Source organism: Schistocerca serialis, chromosome 3, assembly GCF_023864345.2.
Source record: "Schistocerca serialis cubense isolate TAMUIC-IGC-003099 chromosome 3, iqSchSeri2.2, whole genome shotgun sequence".
In the NCBI taxonomy this organism is placed as follows: Eukaryota; Metazoa; Arthropoda; class Insecta; order Orthoptera; family Acrididae; genus Schistocerca; species Schistocerca serialis.
This window is the reverse complement of record NC_064640.1, coordinates 474,806,455-474,832,042: the sequence shown is the minus strand read 5'-3', so window position 1 is coordinate 474,832,042 and position 25,588 is coordinate 474,806,455.

Genomic DNA, 25,588 nt, shown 5'->3' with positions numbered 1-25,588 from the left:
TTTTATCCACTTCGGAATTTACATATTCTTTGAACTGTTCGCTGCCTTCAGCAACCTGCTTAATCTGGGAAGTTAGTTCACTTTCCACTGTTACAACTGCAGCATTACATTCTTGTCTTACCTACTTAATTTCTCTTTTAATATTATTATTAAACAAAGTCAGGTCATTTTTCCACGAATCGCTCAAATTCAAATTTTATCTTCCATTTTGGATTTCATTTTAACTGAAAAATTATTAAATCCCTCTTCAACTTCAGAATGCAATTCATCTATTTCAGAACTTAATGATGTTTTAATATCTGTCCCCAATTTATTCATATTACTATTCATCTGACCCATATGCTTTAAAATATTTGCTAACATTTCTGACATATTGTTCTTTGGTTGACAAGCTTCTAGCATTGGTCCTGGCTCTATGTCTTGAGCAGTAACAAGTATATTTTCAACATCGTCTCCCATCATGTTTTGTTCACTATCACTCACACAATTAACATATAGCGAATCTGGCAAACTACTACTAACATTTGTTTGTGACACATCAAACCTGAAATTATCAATCATGGAACCATTTTCTTCTTTTACGTTCCCCAAATCTATCCCCAGTCTCTCCTTTACTATCGTCTGATTGTTTTCAGTCATTTCAGACAGTTTTTCAGCACACACACAATGAAGTAAACCACTATTTAACTTTTGTCTTCAGACGTGTCCACCACGACAAGATGGAACAGTGCGTCCCCGCATCAGGCTCAGCAAACTCACGTCCAGTTTTAAGGGCCACCGCATCCACCATGGCTCCAACCTCCCCGTCAGTCTGATTTGTTTACTGTAGTAGCGCAGTGCCTGCTGGTCATCAGTTGTCGGCATATCGTCTGCAACAGCATACCGTCAATTGTTCTCCGTGCATAGTACACTTCACTAATAATTTAGCACTCGAGTTCTTTGCTGCTGCGCTCCAACTACAATTCATTAGCACATGTATCTATTGTCCCACAATAATTCCTTTATCATTCGTGTGTGAATACTTTACGAGTCCATTTAAACACTGCTGCTTTATATAAAGCTCCTACGCACCTTAACTTTACTAATGTTTTTCCCGGCCGACAAAGCCACAATTGTGAAAGGGCGGGGTTTGCTTTTATTTCTCTCTCATTACGTTGTCGCCACTTTGTAGGCTGCAAATTAAAATTCACCTACCTCTGCAACGCAGATACTTACAAGATGATGTAAAAGGAGCATTGATAAAAAAACACCATCTAACATCTATAATTAGTGAGGCCGCGCAACACTTGTTATGAAAGAAAGTTCTGTAGAAAAATTGTCATTCAGTTTTATCGGGCAGTGAGAGAATGGATTGGCTTCTGGAAAATATTGATCGAAATTTCCACACTAAAATGTTTATTCGGTCCTTGATAGCCAGAAAAAAGTAATATTCAGTTCACATTTAACCATAAGTATCTAAAGCCGAACAGTTTGTTGCAGCATATTTTGTTCGTGGGACACTGCACTGAGTTACGAATAAAATTCAGAGAAAAACGTTAAGTAACTAGGTATCATTATTTTCATATAACGTAAGAGACGTAAGCATGTCAGGCCACTAAAATTGCCTGGAGGCACGAATGTCACGTCTTTCATATTGAACTGGCGTTTGAAGTGACATTTCACGTCAGTGATGGGAGCACTTCGTGATGTATGTAATATGTTTAAATCATAATATGTTTACAACATACTGTGTTAGAAAACTGGGTGTAAGTGTGTATGAGTGATTCGATATGAACCGGAGGCTGGTTTACGTGGCAGAAATGAAAGAGAAAATAAGAAAAAATGAGCATGTTATACGTCCTTATCTCGTGATACAGCACTCTTTTTTTGAAACTTAGTACACTCTGAGATGCACTGTCGACACTTAATTCCTTTCAAGAAGATGGTACCCATGTCTTTATGATGATGAAAAGGCCTAAATCTCTTTCTCGCTAGTGAAGACTCGTTTAGCAGTCTTCTGTGTAATTTGAATTATATTTGAATACGTTAAGGCACGTACACATTGAGGAGTCTACGCCGAAGACGTTCCACCTAGTGTCGGTTTATGAAAGGATGAGTAGCGCCGTGCAAACGGGTGAGTCTTATGAATTCTGCCATTCATCGATTAATGGCAATGGCGTCATTTTCACAGCGGTGGTTGACTGCTGCCTCATATTTCCACCAAACTGCGACGAAATATTGATAAATTATGTACACAAAAATATCCCCTTCCATCAGTCTACCCATTACTGAATATCGTGTTACAATCTATACAGTAGTTCCGGAGATTAGCCCGAATATACGAAAAGATGCGAGATGTACACTTCAATTTATGCATGTAAAGTATATTTTATAGCATATCATGTACCGGAGGCTGGCTGAGGGGATCAAGTTCTAAGGCCGCAAAGGAAAATAAAATGAAAATAAACAAACAAACTTGATTTAAACGTGTAGCCCTTGACGGCACCCCTGTTGTAAAGCGTACTACGCACAGATTGCTTTTTGAGACTTATTGTCTCATCTTTTTGCTGCGGCTGACCCTTTGTTGCACACCATTTCACCCTACCGTCCAATGAATCGTGCTCGCATCTACGTTTGGATTGGGGAAATGCAAAACCAGAAAGCTGAAACATACGACACCTGACGCTCTGCTGCAAAACTTTCTTTATACTGGGTGAGTCACTAACTATTGCCACCTAGAATAACTCCGAAAGTACGATAGGAACTGAAACGTTTGTGGGACACATGTTGCATGGGACAATGGGGGCCATAATATAGCGTTAGTTATTTGTCGCTAAGTGGGGTCGCGTCAGAGATATGAAGGTAAACTCTTTTTTTAAATGGAATGCTATAGTTTGGTACATATTTTCTGAACAAAGGTAGCATAAACGTCCTTTTACAGAAGGTGTTCGAAGTGATGACCATTGGTATCAATGCAATGTTGCAATCTTCTTATCATGGATTGAGTGGTATTCCTCATCACTTCGCCACTTATCGAGGCACGTGCTCTGTTAATTCTCCCTCGTATATCATGCAAATAGTAAATATTCACCGAATACGGCGTATCTATCTAACGTGCCACTGACATGTAAACACGTTTCGACGGTTTCGCAATACAACACTAATACGAACGTTAAGACTAGTACCATCGAATCAAGAGAATGTATGAAAAACAAGTCGATATGCTTCTCATTTACGGAGAATACCACGGAAATTCAGTGAAAGCTAGAGACTGATACGCTGAATGATGTCCTCAACGTACTCAACCCACACGTCGTACATTTAAATATGTGTATGATAAATTGAGAACAACTGGATCTTTAACGTATCGGAAACATATCCGGCAAAGGAAAGTTACTAATGAGGAAACGGAAACTGGTACTCTTGCCATTGTGGTTCGAGATCCTTGTGCTAGTTCGCGTCAAATCGGAAGGGAATCAGGCATGAGCCAGAGCAGTGTTGTTCGCGTTATGCATCGCCATAACTATCATCCTTGTCATATCAGTCTCCACCAAAAATTAACCGGTACGGATTGTATGCGTCGTACTGAATTCTGCCGATGGGCTCAACTTCAGATTCGGAGGGATGACACAATTATTAATTTGATATTATTTACTAATGAGGTTACAGTCACGAACCATTAAAATGTTAATTTCCATAATATGCATTATTCGGCAACTGTTGGCTGCGGAAAATTGCACACCAAAACCGTGGTCGGTGAATGTATGCTGTGGGATTCTGAAGGACAGAGCTATAGGTCCCTACTTAATTGAAAGAAATCTTAATGGCAGGAAGTACACCACATTCCTGCAAAAAAACATTAGGTCTATTATTGGAAGAAATACCTTTAGGAACAAGGAAAAGAATGTGGTATCAACACGATGCCTCAGGAAATTTTCTTATGAGGATTCGTAAAAGACATTGTTTATAAAGGCGATCCAACTACACCAGAAGATATGCAAGAGAGAATTGTCAGAGCTTGTGCTTCGATACATGCTGATGTGATAAGGAATACCACTCAATCCATGATAAGAAGATTGCAGCACTGCATTGATACCCATGGTGATGACTTCGAACACCTTCTGTAAACGGACGTTCATGCCACCTTTGTGACCTCCGTTGACCTTCAAAGACCTTCCTGTTACGTATCATTGGACTTGTCTCGATAGCCGCTATTAGAAAATAAGTACCAAACTATAGTATCCCATTAAAATAAAAGGAAAAAAAGTTGACTTTCATATCTCTGAAGCGACCCCACCTAGCAACAGAAAACTAACGTCATATTATGGCCCAAGTTGCCCCATGCAACTTTTGACCCACAAACTTTTCAGCTCCTATCATAATGTCGGAGTTATTCTTGATGGCAGTAGCTAGTGACTCACCTTGTATAAACGAAGCCAATCTCCATACCAACAGCGAAAACGTGAGCAACGATGTAACTAGATATCTGAGTCACTTTTATTTTCTGGCGATTCTCCACATCACAGAACAGAATAAGAAGCTAAAAAGAAGAGTGAAAGAAAGTGTTCCAGCTGGGATTCAATCCACCAACCTTTCAGGTTCACTCACGCCCAGTACTACCACATCATGTACAAATATATTTACACTTACAGTTCTTTAGAGTCACTCCTGCTCTCTCGTATTATGGCGGCAGCTCGCTAGCTGGCAATAGCATCGCTATCGTTTTCATAGTGGCGAGGGATTCTAACGGTCGCTACACCAAGGAAGTTGGGCGGTTGGGCGAGAGGAGGGATTGGGGACCTTATGATCACTTTTTGAAAAAGTTGTAATGTAGTCAGCTTCTATTTCAAAATTTTGGAAAAATACGCATTGCTTCAATTGTATTGTTGTACCAGATTCCTTATATTTTTTAATTTTCAGCTAAATTTAACCCAAAAATTTAAGTCTAAGTAGCAGATTTCACTTTCACTGTCGTCGTCGGCTGATACTCTTATCCGAGTTTTCATTTCTCTCCTGAGATATCCTTTGTCACGGGTCAGGCGTGGAAGTGTCGCTGATGGCTTAGCAATCTAATCCTAGCGTGGAACAGGTGGCCACAGACATTACAGCTGATGGAAGTTGGAGGACGTGGCTGAGCCTGGAGGAGTTTACGTCTCCGGCGTTTGTCATTCTCCATTCTTCGACGATCCAGCTCAATGTTTTGAAGAGCATTTGAGGTAACTGAGCGCCAGTGACTTTGATCTTCTGCTATTGTGGACCAGTTAGTCGGATCGATGTTCAAGTTTTTCAGATTTTTCTTGTACTGATCCTTATAACGTTTGAGAGGGGCACCTCGTGGCCTTTTACCTGTGCTCACTTCGCTGTACAGCATTTGGCGTGGAAGTCTGTCATTTTTCATCCTCTAGATATGTCCGACCCATCTGAGTTGATGCCCAATGATAAGAGCTTCAGTTCTATACATTTTTGCTTTCTCAAGAACAGCAATGTTGGATATGAAGTCATCCCATTTCAGGTTCATGTTATATCTTAGCTTCTGTTGGTTGAAGAGTTCTAGTTTCTTCAGATCACAGCAATATAACGTCCAGGTTTCGCCACCATATAGCAGGGTGGAAATGACTACAGCTTTGTACACCATCAGTTTGGTGTACATTGTTTGGTCTTTATTCAGGAAGACACGCTTTGTAAGACGTCAAAATGCTACATGGGCAGCACGTAATCTATTCTCCACATTTTTTCCAGATGAGCAGTTAGAAGACAGTATGCTTCCTAGGTAGAGGAAATGGTCCACTTGTTCCAAGGGTGTGTCATAAATGGATATGCTGAAATCAGGAACGGAGGAGCCAGGAGTTGGCTGCACCATCACCTTTGTCTTTGGAATATTGACGGAGAGACCAAATCGTTCGTACGCCCTGCAGAATGAATCAACTGACAGATGCAACTCTGCAGGTGAATGAGCTGGAGAAGCATTGTCATCAGCATACAGCAGCTCTGTCACACGAGTGGTACTGGTGAACCTTTTTGAATGGAATCTGGAATGTTTGAATAATCCTCCATCGAACCTGTACTTTAGTTCTATTCCTACATTGTTTACGGATGTCTCGTAAAGCATAGCTGCCAGATATAATGCAAATAATATTGGTGCAAGAACGCATCCTTGTTTAAGCCCACTTGTTATTGGGAATTTACCAGTTGTTTCATTCTGGCAGAGGACCTGTCCAGTCATATCATCGTGGAGAGCTTCAATGAAGACAACAAAATGTTCAGGGCAACCGAAGCGATTTAAGACCACCCACATGGCTTCTCTGGAAACTGTATCAAAGGCCTTTTCTAGATCATAGAAAAAAAGTAGTAAAAGCTTTTGCTGTTCTCTGCACTTCTCCTGTAGTTGTCGTGCACAGAGAATCATGTCAATTGTCCCTCTTGAAGGTCGAAACCCGCATTGAGACTCAGGTAGTATAGTCTCTGAAAGTGTCTGGAGGCGAATTAAAAGGATTCTTGTAAAAATTTTGCCACTGACAGGGAGTAGAGATATTCCCCGGTAGTTACCACAGACGCCTCTGTCGCCCTTCTTGAAGATGGTGACAATTGTGGAGTTCTTCAAGTCAGCTGGTACCTTGCGGGTTTCCCACATTAATAGAATGAGTGAGAAGAGTCTAGTTTTTAGACGCAAGCCACCACCCTCAATAAGCTCCATCGGGATGCTGTCAGGTCCAGGAGCCTTCCCAGGTTTCACACTCTTGAGTGCCTTGCCAAATTCTAGAAAAGTTGGAGGATTAGCTATCCAGGGTTGTGGACGATGCTGTGGGACATTTTTGAGAAATTCTCCAGCGGCCGTAGAAGGGTGGTTTAACAGTGAGCTGAAGTGCTCTTTCCAACGATTTAAGATGTCCTGACTTTCAGTAAGAATGGTGGAGTTCCAGCGTAGAGGCCACGCAGGTTCCTTGCATCAGAAAGATTTTGGAGTTCTGTGGCTTTCTGTTGCCACCATTTGTTCTTGTTTGCTCGTATTTCACTTTGACATTTCTGCTTGAGTTCTTCAAAGTGTCCATTCTTTTCCGCGCAGGACGGATCTTGAGCAAGGGATAGGTAAGCATCCCGCTTTGCATTGACGATGGCTTGGATTTCTCCATGATTGTCATCAAACCAGTCACTTCTTTTCCGTGCACTAAAACCAACAACATTCTCAGCAGTTTCTTTGATGATGTTCTTTAATGTGATCCATTCTTGTTCGACATCGTCTGTGGTTGCTGGAGGTTTGTTAAGTTGTTCAGATAGTATGTCTTGGAAGTGTGAACGAACGTTTTTGTTGTTCAGGTTACATATGTTGAATTTTCTGCGTGGTGGGTTTGAAAAGTGGGATCGTGGCTTGCAATACTTTGGTACTCTCAAACGGCTGACTAAAAGTATATGGTCAGTCCACCACTCATCGCTGTTTAGTGCTGCTTTTGTGATGAGAATATCTTTCTTGTCACGCTGTCGACTAATAACGTAGTCTATAAGACGCCCCTGATTGGAGCGTGGGTGTATTCATGTGGTCTTATAGCAGTTAGGCAAGCGGAATTGGGTATTGGACATGAAAAGCTCGTGTTCAGCACATAGACCAAGAAGTAACAACCCATTTGCATTACAATTTCCGACCCCTTGCTTACCCATGACGTCTCTCCAAAAACGTTTGTCCCTTCCCACTCTGTTATTGAAATCACCAAGTAAAATTAATTTATCTTTAATGTGTATCTTAGAGAGAGTACTGTTCAGTTGGTGGTAGAACTGATTCTTTGTGTCTTCATCACTGTCTAAAGTAGGATCATATGCGGAGACGAAGGTGATGAAACTGTCTGAACCAATGGGTACTCTAAGAGTCATCAGTCTTTCATTAATTGAGACAGGTGTAAGTCGAAGATCTTTCACTATTTTCGTTTTTACGGCAAATCTTGCACCATGGATACGTGGTTCTCCTGCATCCTTTCCCTTCCAGAAGATGGTGTACCATGAACGTACCTCTCTAATGTGTCCCTCACCTGAGAGTCTTGTCTCACTCAAGGCAGCTACGTCTATATCTAGCCGGGCTAGTTCTTGGGTAATAAAAGCGGTTCCTCTTTCTGGCCTGTAATTTTTCACGTCCAGGAGGGTCCCGACATTCCATGTCCCTATTGTCATAATCATTTAATTCTTCTTCTGTTTACGTCTGCAGTATAAGGAGTGACCTACTGGGTGCGGATTCCCAGGCCGGTTCAAGTGTGACTTCCGATGTTTAGCCCACATTTTCTAGGGCTTTCCCCATTCAGGGTGGGCAGCGGTCATCCTAAATGGGCCTGCCCAGTCGCAGATGCAGGACCGGATTCCCGAGTAGTCACACTGGTTCTCAGGAAGGCGACTATCACACACCTGCCGCCAATGTGCAGGTCCAGACTAGTTAGTAGCTTGCAGCGTCACTCGGAGCCTGCTACCATCGTCCTTATCCCATCGCCGTTGGTCTTTAGAGAAAATGACAGGAAAAATTGCCATTTGCTTGAATTTGTTTAAGGTGGATTACAGCTTGCGAGGAAGTGACCCACACACTATGAATCTGGAACAATTCATCACGGCACGTATGTATGTGACATGTGACTTCAGGTACCAGAACTGCAACGAACTGCCTTGAGCTCAATGACGGCTGAGCGGCGCCTTTACAGCCAGTTCGTCTGGCATGACCTCTTCTGCCTCCACGATCGTTGAGAACCTGGGATATAAGATTCTTCTTCCGCTCGCTTCTCCGTTGGGTCGAAGGGTAGATAATAGATACTAGAGAGGAAAGTGAAAGGCACCCTTGGGCCTCGGAGACCTAATACCGTTGGGGTCGAAGAAACCAAGAGCTGGACAAGGGAGACCGGATAGGAAAGGAAACAGGAGAAGCCTGACACAAGCAATTGGAAGTAATGCCAGGCTTAGCTAAGGGCCCGTGTGGTTGCCACCCACATACTCCCAAGACGGGAGCCTCCTGCGGGATCACTTTCATCAACAGATGAAGTATTCAGTATTTCGAAGTTCAAGGCCTTACTCACACATCATTATTCCTCTAAACAGCGCACTTACCTGTCAGAATCCGGCGACGCACGGCCTAGTCTTGCTCGCATGTCTACGTTTACTTGGATCTCCTTACAAGTTGTTTTTCCTCATCGCAGACCTCCGCCTGCGAGTAGTGGACTTCTCTTTCGTCTTTACCACTTGCTGTGTCTCCGCTTTACCATCATCATCATCGTTATCGGTGAGGTAGTCTGGGGTAACCTTCTGTTACCGAATGGCCAGCTCCAAGCCCGTAGCGTGACCAGGTCAGTGCTCTGACCACTATGGGACTTAACATCTATGGTCATCAGTCCCCTAGAACTTAGAACTACTTAAACCTATCTAACCTAAGGACATCACACACATCCATACCCGAGGCAGGATTCGAACCTGCGACCGTAGCGCTTACGCGGTTCCACAACGGAAGCGCCTAGAACCACACGGCCACACCGGCCGGCTGAGTCCGTTCACCTATTGATCAAAATCAAAGAAAACCCCTACAGAAGTTCCTGGGCTTCGACTGCATATGCACACGGAAGCAAGCAGGAGACTTCAGTTTACATGTGTGAAGAACGTTCCACACTGTTTGCCGCAAAAATGAAAATGTTAGCTGGAGAAAAGGTAGCTACCGTTATCACAAAGCTGGATTAAAGTTTCACTATCTAAGGCACCAAACAACGACAAATTTGTAGAAAAAGTATAGAATAAATTTGCTTTGATAGTTTTGTATAAAATATTTTTTTTCTCCCGTGGAATTTGTGAAGGTGTACTTGGTCTCTTTCTGCAGCTAGCAGTTCAAATGGAATTGTACCAAGTGATGGAACTTGCAGATATGATTTAGCAGCAAAGAAGGGGAAATGTTGAACTGGAGCAGATATCAGCGATGCTGGCGTACGGCTCCCACTATACTTCCAACCCTGTTCCAACGATTAAGAGAAACAGGGAAGTTGATGCCATAAAATAACAGAGGAGGGCGACGAACTATGTGGACTGCGAACCTAGACTATGCAGTGCTTGCTCGAGTGGATGAGGCCCCTGCAATCAGCGCTCGATCAGTTGCATGTGAAACAAATATTTCATAGTGTACTGAAGGGCTACTATTACGGTAAATGCAGGAACACCTCTACCATCCACAGAAAATACACGCTTTGAATCTTGCTGAGCCGGCCGGAATTGCCGTGCGGTTCTAGGCGCTACAGTCCGGAACCGAGCGACCGCTACGGTCGCAAAAAATGGTCAAATGGCTCTCAGTACTATGCGACTTAACGTCTGAGGTCATCAGTCGCCTAGAACTTAGAACTAATAAAACGTAACTAACCTAAGGACATCACACACATTCATGCCCGAGGCAGGATTCGAACCTGCGACCGTAGCGGTCGCTCGGCTCCAGACTGTAGCTCCCAGAACCGCACGGCCACTCCGGCCGGCGCTACGGTCGCAGGTTCGAATCCTGCCTCGAGCATGGATGTGTGTGATGTCCTTAGGTTAGTTAGGTTTAATTAGTTCTAAGTTCTAGGCGACTGATGACCTCAGATGTTAAGTCCCATAGTGCTCAGAGCCATTTGAACCATTTTGAACTCTTGCTGACTTCGTACCTCATGTTGTGTTCAGACAATGATTCCTACAGCTTCTCACAGTCTACCCTCAATTTCCTGCATGTGTACTTTTTACGGATGAATCTGGGACCGAATGCTAAATAGCCGCAATAGTCATTTTTGGACCGATGAGAAGTTACGTGCAGTGAAACAGTTGTAAAGAGCCATCATCAGAGATTGTTAATCAGCATGTGGGCAGGCATGATCAATGATTTTGTACAAGGCCCGTTTCTTTTTCCTCACTGCTTAAATGCACCATTGCGCACTGTGTTTTTAGAGACATGTTATTCAAGTTCCTCGAACATATTGTTATTCGTCAGTGGACGTGGTCCCAACATGACGAAGCCCCACCTCACTTCGGACTGGGGGCTCGTGAACACTGATTCAGGCACTCCTTGATACATGGGTCGACAGAGCAGTTTTTGTGTCGGGGCCAGCACGTTCAACTTACCTCACGCCACATGACTCATTCCTGAGGAGCCATATAAAAAGCTTGTGGTACGAGACGCCTGTCGAGACTGAAGAGAATCTCCTGGCTAGAATTCCAGCTACCTGCGACATTGTTCAAACGATACCGGGGATATTAGAGATGGTACGACAGAACTTGGTGCGGTGATGTCATACCTTCACTGACGCTGCGGGACGTTGTTTTGAACAATTGTTGTAAATATAGCTACTTGTGGAATTTGTGCAGATAAATGAAATTCATTGTTACTGTACCGTATATATAGCAATTTTGGTCTCTCTGGCATCAAGTTATGTGCGCCATTACTAGTACACCAAAAGGGAAACCTATATGGGATTAGTCTGTACGTCATAATAATTGTTCGAAAGGAGGAAACCTTAGTTTGCGCATTGCGCGTGGCTAAAGCGAAACAGTAGCAGTTTTCGCCCATGCCTTTCGATCTGTTCTTTTCCAGAACAGGGTCCCTCACCTCAAATTTATACATTCTATCTCCAACGTCCCTGAAAGTCTGTAGTATAATTACGGAATCACACTGTAGATAAAGAAGTTGAAGTTTTAAAAATTACTGGAACTAAACCATTCTTGTGTGTTCTTTCATGTCCACTTGACCGATCTCATTCATTGGGTATTTCTTTCTAGTTCTGTTAGTGACCGGAAATACATAGACTTACTGTGTTCGTTCTCAAATTATATACGCAGCTGTGAACGGAACAGTAATGACTGTAAGACGCACCTGGATTGTTTGATGCCATATACCACAGGCGATCTTTTGCTCATATTCATCACACAGTGCACATTTAGATAGTACTGACTATAAAGTCGTACAGTTGTTGGAGTAACTGACTAAATTCAAATTTTCATTGAAACTAAACATCAGCCTCTTCCCTTGGTTCTTTACAGAAACAGTAAATGAGAATATTGTCAGGGCTTCAGTCTGTAGGCTGGTTTTGTGCAGCTCTTCACGCTAGTCCATCCTCTGCGAAACGCTTCATCCTTGTAAAACTACTGCAGACAATATCCATTTGGAACTGCTTACTGTCTCTAAGTATTGTCCTCCTAGAATTCCCGCAATTCCTCCACAACCCACAAATGGCTCTGAGCATTATGGGACTTAACTGCTGAGGCCATCAGTCCCCTAGAACTTAGAACTACTTAAACCTAACTAACCTAAGGACATCACACACATCCATATCCGAGGCAGGACTCGAACCTGCCACAGTAGCGGTCGCGCGGTTCCAGACTGTAGCGCCTACAAGCGCTCGGCCACCCCGGCCGGGCCACACCCCACACTCCAACCATTTTTTCCTCGATTCCTAAATTAAAAATTCCTTGATGCTTCATGATATGTCCTATCTACCGTACCCTTCTTATAGCAATGTATTGTCGTAATTCCTTTTGCGAGTGCCATTCAGGACCTCTTTATTAGTAATTCTGTCTACCCATCTAATCTTCAGCACTCTTCTCCGGCATCCGATTTCAGATGTTGCGTTTCTCTTCTTGTCTGAAATGTCTATTATCCACGTTCACATACGACCTGGCACCTCTAGACAAATGTCTACTGAAAGGCTTCCTTCAAATTAAATTTATATACAGTGTTAAACAAATTCAGTTTTTCGGAAACTCTTTCCTCTCTATGGCTAGTCTGCATTTTATATCCACTCTGCCTCTGTCATAATCTGTTATTTTGCTGCCCCAATACCACAATTCACGTTCGCGTTTTAGTGTCGTGTTTCCCAATCTATTTTCATCAGTATCACCTGATTTCATTCGACTACATTCCACTGTCTAGTTTTATGTTTGTTGATGTTCATCTTAAAACCTCATTTCAAGGTAGTATCCAGTCCTTTTAGCTGCACTTGTAAGTCCTTCACCATGTCTGACTAAATCACAATGTCGTCAGCGTGCCTGAGAGGATTTGCTTTTTACACCTGAAACTTAATTTCCATTCCAGTTTTGTCTTTTGTTCCTTTTACTGATTGCTCAATGTGCACATTAAGCATCATCGGTGACAGGCTAGAATTCCGTGTTATTCCCTACTCACGTGCACATTACAACAATACATTGCATTATCGACTTAAACTGATGAAACCAGGTTCATATTCTGTCTGGAACGTTACTCGGAAAATCCTTCGTAAACCGACAGTTATTCCACTCTGTCTGGAACGTTACTCGGAGAATCCTTCGTAAACCGACAGTTATTCCACCACTAAATGACGGACCTACTATGGCTACTTCACAAATAAAAAAGGTGCACATTTGAAAAAAGAAACTGTAATATTCTTTACTCCAAATTCTGCACCTTTCGATCCCTATAACATTGTTACTGCTGATATTACTGTCACCAATTACATAAATGATGAAAATGCTCTTGATGGGGCAAGCAACAGGGTTATACGAAACGTGTCTCTCAATACTCGAAAAGCGTTGGTCGTTATCATTAAATCGTCGTTAAAACTAAGGCAAGGTCAATATGAATGACACAATAACTTCTCCAGAAAAATATTTAATCAGATATGACATGGACCTGGCAACTGGTTTCGACTAGTGGCAATTAGCAATATGGTACTAACTTCAAAACTTGTATTTTGACTCATTGAAGGTTAATAATGCTCACAATTAACGCTCTCAAAAAACTGATTATAAATTAACAATTAAAACTAAATTAAAATCCGACCGAACAGGCCATGACGTCCCAATGGTACTGAGCGGCCGCCTTGTCATCCCCAGTGGCAGGTGTCATTGGATGCTGATATGGAGGCACATGTGGTCAGCACATCGCTCTCCCGACCATTTGTCAGTTTACCAGACCGGAACCACAACAAGGGCTGAGTGCACCCCACTTACAAACAGCGGTCGGCCGAACGGATGGTGACCGACCCTAGTGATAGCCCAGCCCGACAGTACTAACTTCGATGATTTGACTGAAACCAGTGTCAAGGTTGGCGCCGGTGGCGACACCTACAACGTGCTGACATGAGGAAAGTTTCAAACCGATTTCTCATACACAAACAGCAGTTGACCGGCGTTGCCTGGTGAAACGTTGTTGTGATGCCTCGTGTAAGGAGAAGTGCGTACCATCACGTTTCCGACTTTGATAAAGGTTGAATTGTAGCCTGTCGCAATTGCGGTTTATCTTATTGCGACATCGCTGCTCACGTTAGTAGAGATCCAATGACTGTTAGCATAATATGGAATCTGTGGGTTCAGGAGGGTAATACGGAACGCTGTGCTGGATCCCAGCGGCCTCGTATCACTAGGAGTCGAGATGACAGGCATCTTATACGCATGGCTGTAACGGATCGTGCAGCCACGCCTCGATCCCTGAGTCAACAAATGGGGACATTTGCAAGACAACACCCAACTGCACGAACAGTTCGACGACGTTTGCAGCAGCATGGACTTTCAGCTCAGAAACCATGGCTTCGGTTATGCTTGACGCTGCATCACAGACAGGAGCGCCTGCGATGGTGTACTCAACGACTAACCTGGGTGCACCAATGGTAAAACGTAATTTTTTCGGATGAATGCAGGTTCTGTTTACAGCATCATGATGGTCGCATCCGTGTTTGGCGACATAGCGATGAACGCACATGGGAAGCGTGTATTCGTCATCGCCGTACTGGCGTATCACCCGGCGTGATGGTATGGGGTGCCGTAGGTTACACGTCTCGGTCACCTCTTTTTCGCATTGACGGCACTTTGAACAGTGGACGTTACGTTTCAGATGTGTTACAACCCGTCACTCTACCCTTCATTCGATCCCTGCGAAACCCTACATTTCAGCAGGATAATGCAAGGCTGCATGTTGCAGGTCCTGTACGGGCCTTTCTGGATACAGAAAATGTTCGACTGCTGCCATGGCCAGCACATTCTCCAGATCTCTCACCAATTGAAATGTCTGGTCAATGGTGGCCGAGCAACTAGCTCGTCACAATACGCCAGTCACTACTCTTGATGAACTGTGGTATCGTGTTGAAGCTGCATAGGCAGCTTTACCTGTACACGGCATCCAAGCTCTGTTTGCTGTTTGACTCAATACCCAGGCGTAGCAAGGTTGTTACTACGGCCAGAGGTGGTTGTTCTGGGTACTCATTTATCAGGATCTATGCACCCAAATTGCGTGAAATTGTAATCACATGTCAGTTCTAGTTTAATATATTTGTTCAATGAGTACCCATTTACCATATGCATTTCTTCTTGGTGCAGTAATTTTAAGGGCCAGTAGTGTAGCTTTCAAGCTTTTATGCCAAACTTCGTTTCTCCACCAACACTCTGATTCGTCAGTTATTCACTTAGGATCTCAGAGGTCAGCACAAACATAAAAGCCCTAACTTTTGCTGTTACCGTGTCGACATGCAATGCCCCAACCACTGATCTCACACATTTACAAATGTGTCGGTCACACATCGTTGTAAATAATGTTTTATAATATCGTCATTGTTAATACGTAATTGTAATATTGCGTCAGTGAATAATGTTTTGCTCTTTTATTTCACAATTTATGTTGTCCACTAGTCATGTGTAATACTATTTCTAAATCTTCCACTATTTATAGTAACTAATGACCTAGTCTATGTAACGCAAAACTTGAATCCGTGTTCTGCACTCACTTGTACGTTGTCATGTTCAGGCGTTTTTATTGCCTCTATGGAAAAGGTTTTGCTCCACCAATGCCATGTTCTGCTAGATATACGAAATGTTACGTAGTTGGTTGTTAGGACCCTAGGGGCGGAACCCTACGCAACAAAAATAATAAAAAATTTGAGATCCCACACGTCGGCTTCTACTAGTTTTTAGATAGCTCTGTAAATAATTCGCCCCGGTATTTTATAGTAACGAATTAGTGAACTAATACCACATTCACATCGGTCAGATCAACCTTCATTGAATTTGCAATTATAACACTCTTTTTGAAGTCCGAGAGTATTTCGTCACTCTCATGTACCTTGCACACTAAAAGAAAGACATTTGGGTCTCCTAAAGTCGTCAGCAGTCTGAGGAGATATCCTATACTTCAGGATCCTTATTTTGTCTTAGATATTTTAGTGAGCTGTCAAACTCTTCTCACAGTGTCATACTTCCCATTTCATCTTCATCTATTTCATTTTACTTTTCTGTAACGATGTCTTCAAGTTCATTTCCCTTGTGTAGCACTTATGTAAATTCCCTCCATCTTACATCCTTCTGTTACCTGCTTAGTGTCATGGAGAAACGATGAAGAGCAAAACTTCTGTTTACCGGAAAGGGATTCAAACTTCACTCCAGCTGAACAAAACCCCAGCATGTTAACAACGGAACATGAACCTCGTTGGTTAGGTGAGCAATATACGCATCCAACAAGGGAAACTCCCCATCGCACACCCCTCAGACTTAGTTATGAGTTGGCACAGTGGATAGGCCTTGAAAAACTGAACACAGATCAATCGAGAAAACAGGATGAAGTTGCCTGGAACTATGAAAAAAATAAGCAAAATATACAAACTGAGTAGTTCATGTGGAAGATAGGCAACATCTAGGATTGCCTGCACCCAGGAACGCCGTGGTCCCGTGGTTAGCGTGAGCAGCTGCGGAACGAAAGCTCCTTGGTTCAAGTCTTCCCTCGAGTGAAAAGTTTAAAGTTTTATTTTCAGACAATTATGAAAGTTCAGGCACTCACACATAATTAACTTCGCTCTCCGAAAATTCTAGGACATGTTTAGATTTGCTTGGACATATGCAGGATTTGACTGTCTACACACGGAAAAATTTCAAAACGTTATAAACAATGTTTTGACAGAGCACAGAGAAAACTGTGCGACTGTGAAACTGTTGCATTCATTTGTTGCAGTTTATGTGACAAACTCTTATGTTTTCATCATTTTTTGGGAGTGATTATCACATCCACAAGAAAACCTAAATCGGGCAAGGTAGAAGAATCTTTTTACCCATTCGCCAAGTGTACAATATATCAGACTTGTTTTCCTGTGGAGGAATCGGTTGACCTATGACCTTGCTAGCAAATGTTTTCGGTTCCCATTGGAGATGCACGTCCTTTTGTCTACTAATCGCACGGTTTTGCGGTGCGGTCGCAAAACACAAACATTAAACAGAGACTGAACAGAGACGTCAATGAACGAACAGACAGATTATAACTTTGCGAAAATAAACTTTTCACTGGGGGGAAGACTTGAACCAAGTACCTCTCGTTTCGCGGCTGCTCACGCTAACCACTGAACCAAAGCGCTCCTGGGCTCACATTGTCATCGATGTTGCCTATCTTGCGCATGGACTACTCAGTTTGTATATTTTGCTAATTTTTTTCATAGTTCCACACAACTTCTTCCTGTTTTCTCGATTGATTTGTGTTCAGTTTTTCAAGGCCTATCCATTGTGCCAACTTATAACCAAATTAGAGGAGGGTGCGATGGGGAGGTTCCCTTGTAAGTAATCATATTATGGATAGTTATTTTTTAGTGCACAAACGCGTTCGTCTAATTATGTAAATCAATTTTCGATAAATCCGAAAGACATGACGAAAATTTGAATTATAATACTTCTGAAACAGATTGTAGTGTCTCAATCATTCCACCGGCTAGCCGTGTGCGACGAGTTGAAATGAAATAAACAAATGGTTCCTTATAAACTTGGTACGCTTTGTGTCATGGGGGCCACACGTTTTAAGATTATTGTACTTGATAAAGTGCCACGTTCACTTTTGTAATTCACCCGGTTACGCTACGTCGTTATGAAAGTGTTCTGTATTGCATTTTTGGGGAGCCAGTACGTTCACGACCGTAAACCTCGAGTGGCACGGTGATAAGAGCAGAGATGAATGTTTGAGCGAACCTGCTGCCTCGGTCTCTAGCCGCGTAAATTCCTTAGAACCACCACTGCTTCACAGAAGTCACGTATGCAGCCGATAAGAATCGCTGACACAATACACGACGCTTTCTGGCGAGTTGAGGAGTAATAGCGTCCACGTGCCAGCGATAATATCTCCTCACGCTCCTTCAAACGAACCACTGATCCGATTTCTCTGGCAGCTAAGATCGGTAGCAGATAAGAATCACTGAGAAAATACAGGACGCATTCTGGCGAGCTGAGGAGTAATATTATCCCCATGTCAGCCATGATTTCTCCTTTCACAGCCTCATACAAACAACTGATCCGATTTTCTGGCAGCTAATTGTCTTTCTTATTTCTAATAGGATAACTACTATAAAATACTTATAGCATCGTAGTCGTCCGCTGTCATTAAAAAAATAATGTAGATTAAAATGACAAGTTATATATGTGCCGCCTGGGAAAGATATGGGCTAGAGGTCAATACTTTTCTGGTGTACAATTACATATGGGAACTATATCTGGTGCATAAAGAGCTTTTCGTATTATACATGTCGTTTGTATTTGTTTCAGTCCATAAACTGCGATACCATGAAATTATATTGCAGGTTTCACAGTCATTTCTGAATTTGTCAGTTTAATTTTTCACCACGACTGCAAGTTCCAACTTGTGGTAGTTTACAAGGAAGAAAATACTGTATATACCACCACACATTCGAAAGAAAGTTTCTTCTAGCACGTTTTACTTCTGTTCCACAATGTTATGAACACTGTAAGCGTGCCCAGTGGTTTTAAAGTTAAATGACACGGGCGTAGACAGGAAATCGTTGACTTGAAAATTTTCGTAAGGTCGAAATATCTATCGTGCCACTAGCGTCTTCCATAAATTGCGCACGAGCGCCACGCTGAAGTTACTTGTCAACTCAGACGATCCGTCACTAGCGGACTCGCTCTGCTGGAGCGGTATGTCTTTGTAGACAGGAAAGGGCACGTGTCTCTTGCGGTTACGCTAAAGCATTGACCAGTGAGAGTGCAGGGTGCGCATGTCTCGCTTGTCACTTTATGAAGTTTTAAGCACAAAGCACTCTCCTCCTGTCAAGCTGATAGCGCAGAAGTGAATTAGAGCCATATTTTAAGGCAGACATACTCCTCGAGGAGCGGTAAGCGTAGGTCTGCGAGCAGCGAGCGTTGTACCCCCTCTATCGACTCACCGATAAGATGGACCCAGGGAACGAGTAAGTCGATCAGGAAGCAACTGCTTGGAGAAATCCATATTGTCTTTATATTCCCTGTCACATTACAGAACAATTAATTCAATCTGCAGTTTAGCATGAACTGGGTACTTGAAGATCTTTCATTCCGTTCAGTTTCTTTACGAATCCTCATTATTCTTCCCCTAACATGATGGCCCGCCGTCTGTACACATATGGATAAATAAATTCCATTAAAAACCTATATTTATTACACGTTCCTCACTGGTATTAAGAATGTTACATCAATTTGTTGTTGTTGTTGTCTTCAGTCCACAGACTGGTTTGATGCAGCTCCCCATACTTCTCTATCCTGTGCAAGCTTCTTCATCTCTCAGTGCCTACTGCAACCTACATCCTTCTGAATCTGCTTAGTATATTCATCTCTTGGTCTCCCTCTACCATTTTTACCCTCCACGCTGCCCTGCAATACTAAATTGGTGATCCCTTGATGCCTCAGAACAGGTCCTACCAACCGATCCCTTCTTCTAGTCAAGCTGTGCCACAAATTTCTCTTCTCTCTAATTCTATTCAATACCTCCTCATTAGTTACGTGATCTACTCATCTAATCTTCAGCATTATTCTGTAGGACCACATTTCGAAAGCTTCTATCCTCTTCTTGTCCAAACTATATATCGCCCACGTTTCATTTACGTACATGGCCACACCCCATACAAATAATTTCAGAAACGACTTCCTGACACTTAAATCTATACTTGATGATACAAAATTTCTCTTCTTCAGAAACGCTTTCCTTGCCATTGCTGGTCTACATTTTATATCCTCTCTACTTCGATCATCAGCAGTTAGTTTGCTCCAGAAATAGCAAAACACGTTTACTACTTTAAGCGTCTCATTTCCTGATCTAATACCCTCATTATTTTCCGATTTAATTCGACTACACCTCAATTTGTATGAGTACGATATTTATAGCTTCATAAAGTGCTAAAGAATGCTCAAAGAACTCTTTACAAAGATATTTTATGCTGGCACTGAACGCAGTCTGCCACAACCTTTGTGGGACGCACTACCATGATGTTTGACAACGGTACCACACGAAACGGTTCCACCTTTCATGGACATAAGTATCCAGCTGCAACCACCAAGTATTCTTTTATTAAATTACCACCCTTGAAAGCGCCCAAGGAATTTGGAAAAAGTAGTGCAAGTTTTGTACCCCATCTTCTCCTTTTTCTTCCTCTTTAGAGCGCTTCCTTATAAATTTTAAAACCTCGTGTGGACATGTCCTTCACAACTTGCCTTTCGTATTCTTAGACGTGATAAGACATTTAGTGCCTTTGTAAACTGAACTTCCTGACAATATTCAGCATCTTACGATGCACTAAGTGTCTTTTGAACCCATATTTTTACGTAAAATGTTAAGATTCCTTGCACTGCCGACTGAAGTGTGAAGACAATGCCTGTGTTGTACAATAGCGACTACCCATTGTTGCTGCTAGATGGTACCGCTGACGAAACTTACTCACATCCTATTTCACAATTGGTGTGTCTTACATCTTGTCGCTACTAAATGATGACGGCGCAATTCCCTTACTTCCCACCACGCTGTAACTTCTCTGCCTCGCGAACAAAATCGTGAACAGGAGCGAGCCCTCTCACTCAGAATCGGCGAATTGCTAAGCCCTGACTTGTGTACTCTTGTTTGGTGTATTTAATATTGTTGCTTTCGACCTGTTAATTTCAGCATAATGGTGAGACTACAGAAAGCTGTGAGTATTCGAATTATATTCACGTGACAGTTAATCATGTGAACATATGCGGTAATGTAATATGTTCATTCGAACTTTCTGTGGAAAATGTTATGCTTTTGTCCTTGATTTTGATCGCATCAGAAAGCATGGTATTTGTATCCATTTCTCAGTCAACCATTTGTAATTTCGAGTGCCTTAAAATTAGATTCTCTCATTCGATAGATCCTCTTTCACAAATTTGTAAATATAGTTTTAGCGTATACTTCTGCTGTTATCCATGAACTTACTTTTAGATACCTTGCTTATTCAGTCATTATACTGGCAATAGGTCCGCTTCCGGTAGCTGAGTAGTCAGCGCGACAGCATGTTAATCCTAAAGGCCCGGGTTCGATTACCGGCTGGGTCGGAGATGTTCTCCGCTCAGTGACTGAGTGTTGTGTTGTCCTAATCATCATTATTTCATCCCCATCGACGCGCAAGTCGCCGAAGTGGCATGAACTCGAAAGACTTGCACCTGGCGAAGGGTTTACCCGACTGGAGGACCTAGTCACACGAATTATCTTACAGCTATTCCTCTGTTCATCAATTCCTTAATGTATATCTTACTTCCACGTGTGCAGATTTAAGATTTACTTCATACAGAACGTGATGCACTCGTTTATATTGCAATTTGCTCGCGGTTTACGATACAGAAATTAGTAGCGCTTACAGTTAATTTCCGTAAGAACTTTTCAACCATTCAGGTAATGCATCACAAATGCAGTACTTGAGATGTACGGTACAAGAAATGTCATCATTAATTAATGTTACCACCATAAAAACTCTCCTGTTTCAGATGATAGGGTTTTCATACCACATTTGGCCTATACACATTGAGGCCAAATTTTAAGACTAATTCCGTTAGTACAGTAGGATGGTTTCTCTCAGATTTTCTCGGCCTGACTGATTGTATGCTTCCGGGTATTCTGTCGAGTTTCTGTTTTCATTTCATGCACAATATTTCGAAGACCGACCTACACAGTCTGGCTGGAGTCCAATCAGCGATAACACTTAAGAGCGAAAATCGCAGCACGTACAGTAGTCCCTTGCATCGGTCGTCGAAATATTTTACATAAAATGGAAACAACAACTCGGCGTAACGCCTGGAAGCACATCACTAGTAGCCTAGAGTATAATGTCTGTGGTCAGTGTTCCAATTGAAATCTCAGTTCTGTGACCGTCCCTCCTACCCTTTCGTTGTGCTTTACGTAAATTTTGTCGTTTCCGAAACTTAAAATTCGTAGTCAGACTGCGTTGTTAGCAGATCATATTTAGTGTCTGGGAGAATATTTCAAAGCAGAAAACAGGTTCATAATCTTCACGAACATCCAGCTTCAGTTTCAAAAAGAATGGCAGGACTGTTAATCAAGGTGCCACTTTTGAACGAAAAATTATGAATTTATTTGTTTTGGGCAAAAATTTGTTAAGGTTTTCACAGGAACTGATTCATCAGTCTCAACAGTTAAGAAGGAGAGGCTGAAAGCTTTGACGAGGAGCCTAACAACGCAACCACAGATGAAGTGCATGAACAGTGTAAAGTACTATACTAGACGATTAAAGGTGTATGAAATGGTTTACATCATAGCTGCATTAGTATAAACTTGCATTTTACAAGCAGACTTTGTCGTGAGAATGATTTGACAACTACATTTGTTGAATGCTGATGTAAAGCTAGTTTTGGTACGTTACGCCTATTTAAGAAGGAACCGAACTTACAATGAAGTGACAAAAGTCATGAGATACCTCCTTTTTGTCTGGATTAGTGCATCAACTTGACGTGCCGTGGACTAAACAAGTCGTTCTAAGTCCCTTGCAGAAATACTGAGCCATGCTGCCTCTATAGCCGTTCATAACTGCGAAAGTGTTGCTGGTGCAAGATATTGTGCACAAGCTGACCTTTCGATTATGCCTCATAAATGGTCTATGGGATTCATGTCGGGTGATCTTGGTGGCAAAATCATTTGTTCCGACTTTGCAGAATGTTCTTCAAACCAACTGCGAACAGCTAGGCCCAGTGATATGGCGCATTGTCATCCATAAAAATTCCATCGTTGTTTGGTGACATGAAGTACATGAATGGCTTCGAATGGTCTCCAAGCAGCCGAACACAAGTATTTTAAGTCAACGTTCCATGTAACCACAACCCACACCATTATACATTCACCACCAGCTTGCACAGTGCCTTGTTGTCAACTTCGGTCCATGGCTTCGTGGGGTATGCCCCTCACTCGAACCCTACAATCAGCTCTTGCCAACTGAAATCAAAACTCATCTGACCAGGCCATGATTTTCCAGGCCTCTAGGCTCCAACTTGTATGATCACGTAGTCAAGAGAGGCGTTGCAGGCGATGTCGTGCTATTAACAAAGGCACTCGCGTCAGTTGTCTTCTGCCGTAGCCCATACAAGTAAAATTTCGGCGCACTGTCCTAATGGATAAGCTTGTCGTACGTCCTAAATTGATTTCTGTGGGTATTTCAAGCAGTGTTGCCTGTCTATTGGCACCAACAACTCTGGGCAAACGCCGCTTCTGTCGGTGGTTAAGTATAGGCCGTCGGTCATTACGTTGTCCATGGTAAGAGGTAAGACCTGAAATGTATTCTCGGCACACTGTGGATGGCGGAATATTGAATTCCCTAACAATTTCCGAAATGAAATCCCCCCTGCATCTATCTGCAACTACCATTCCGCGTTCAAAGCCTGTTAATTCACTTCGTGCGGACATAATAAAGTCGGAAACCTTTTCACATGAATCACCTCATTACTAATGACAGCTCCGCCAGTGCGCTACCCTTTTATACCTAATGTACGCGATACTACGCTTATCTGTGTACGTGCATATCGCTATTGTATGACTTTTGTACGACTTTTGTCACCTCAGTGTATGTAGTACTCGACTTTGTGGCTGTGAATGAGATCTAGACCCATTTGTTGATGGCCTAAACTTATAAGCAATAAAATCACAGAAAGGAAATCGGTGATTCGTGGTGCAAAAATGTTAAATCGGTTTGATCTTCGGAAAGTAGTATGGAAAGTATAAAATAAGGGTGCGGATGGGTGTCTTATCGCCTACCTACTTACGAGCAAAACAAGAACTGGCTTCAAATGCCTCTGAGCACAATGGGACTTAACATCTGAGGTCATCTGTCCCCTAGACTTAGAACTACTTAATCCTAACTAACCTAAGGGCGTTACACACTTCCATGCCCGAGGCACAATTCGAACCTGCGACCGTAGCAGCCGCGCGGTTCCGGACTGAAGCGCCTAGAACCGCTCGGCCACAGCGGCCGGCAAGAACTGCATTTCTTTACACGAATGTGTGCAAGCATCTGTATGGAAACATATGCGAGCGGTGGCATTTATCGGAAGAGGGTGATTTGGGAAAAGGTAATCTGAGTGAATAGAACTACGGCCTGTTTACAGTCCAAAGAGGAAGCTATGGTAAGTAGGACAGCAAAAGCTGATTCGGGGCCAGGTAGGGATCCTATCATTTGCGGTTTCATGTTCCACAACTTTCGTCAAGTTAACCACTTGGGCAATTTATAGCCAAAGTCCTTCTTCCCTCCCCCTGGGACACCACCAGTAATTGATGAAGGTCAGATAGGGCAATGCCCGTCTCAGTCATCCGTCTCTCACGTATACCTTCTCTCACCTCCTGCTGGATCAGTGAGAATGAAGCACTCCCCTCCAATATTTATCTTCTATAATTTGGTAATTGGGGTACTTTAGTTCTGGAGCTAGGCAGCATATGAAGAGAATCAGGCTGTCTCTGTTTGAAAATAGCCGCGCGGGATTAGGCGAGCGGTCTGGGGCGCTGCAGTCATGGACTGTGCGACTGGTCTCGGCGGAGGTTCGAGTCCTCCCTCGGGCATGGGTGTCTGTGTTTGTTCTTAGGATAATTTAGGTTAAGTAGTGTGTACGTTTAGTGAGTGATGTCCTTAGCAGTTAAAGTGCCATAAGATTTCACACACATTTGATTTTTTGTTTGTTAATAACAAATTACGTCACTCCAGATCTATTTGTTACCAACAGTTTAATATTACGATATTCGAGACATCAGCAGAGACCCCAACCACGTAGATATGTATGTACTCTCATTATTCCATAATTTGCAAAATTGAGTATTTTTTACAATTTGTCACATTTATATAATCTTTTGTAATTTTCCAAATTTTACGTTTTAGCTTCAGTTCTTGATTTTTTTTTTTTTTTTTTTGCATTACGTGATTTCAGTCTTGACCTCGCAACACGCTGACGTCATGGTGCTCTCAGCCACTCACTTTGAAGCATGTGCCCAAATTGTTAGCCATTGCCTAGACACAGCTACATTAGAGTGTATCTGTCTGAATTTTACTCACTGGTGGAGATGACGTCATGTCATATTAACGACGTCATAGCAAATCCTATAAGCACTACAGTTTTACCGATTTCCAACCAAAGATACTGTATGTATAAGAAGTAACACACCCCGGTAGGTAAACCTTCTGCTTAGGCACCACCATATTACAAGATTGTATGATGTCATAGTTACATTCTAATGCTTCCAACCACAGACGTAGCCGGCCGGAGTGGCCGAGCGGTTCTAGGCACTAAAGTCTGAAACCGAGCGACAGCTACGGTCGCAAGTTCGAATCCTGCCTCGGGCCTGGATGTGTGTGATGTCCTTAGGTTAGTTAGGTTTAAG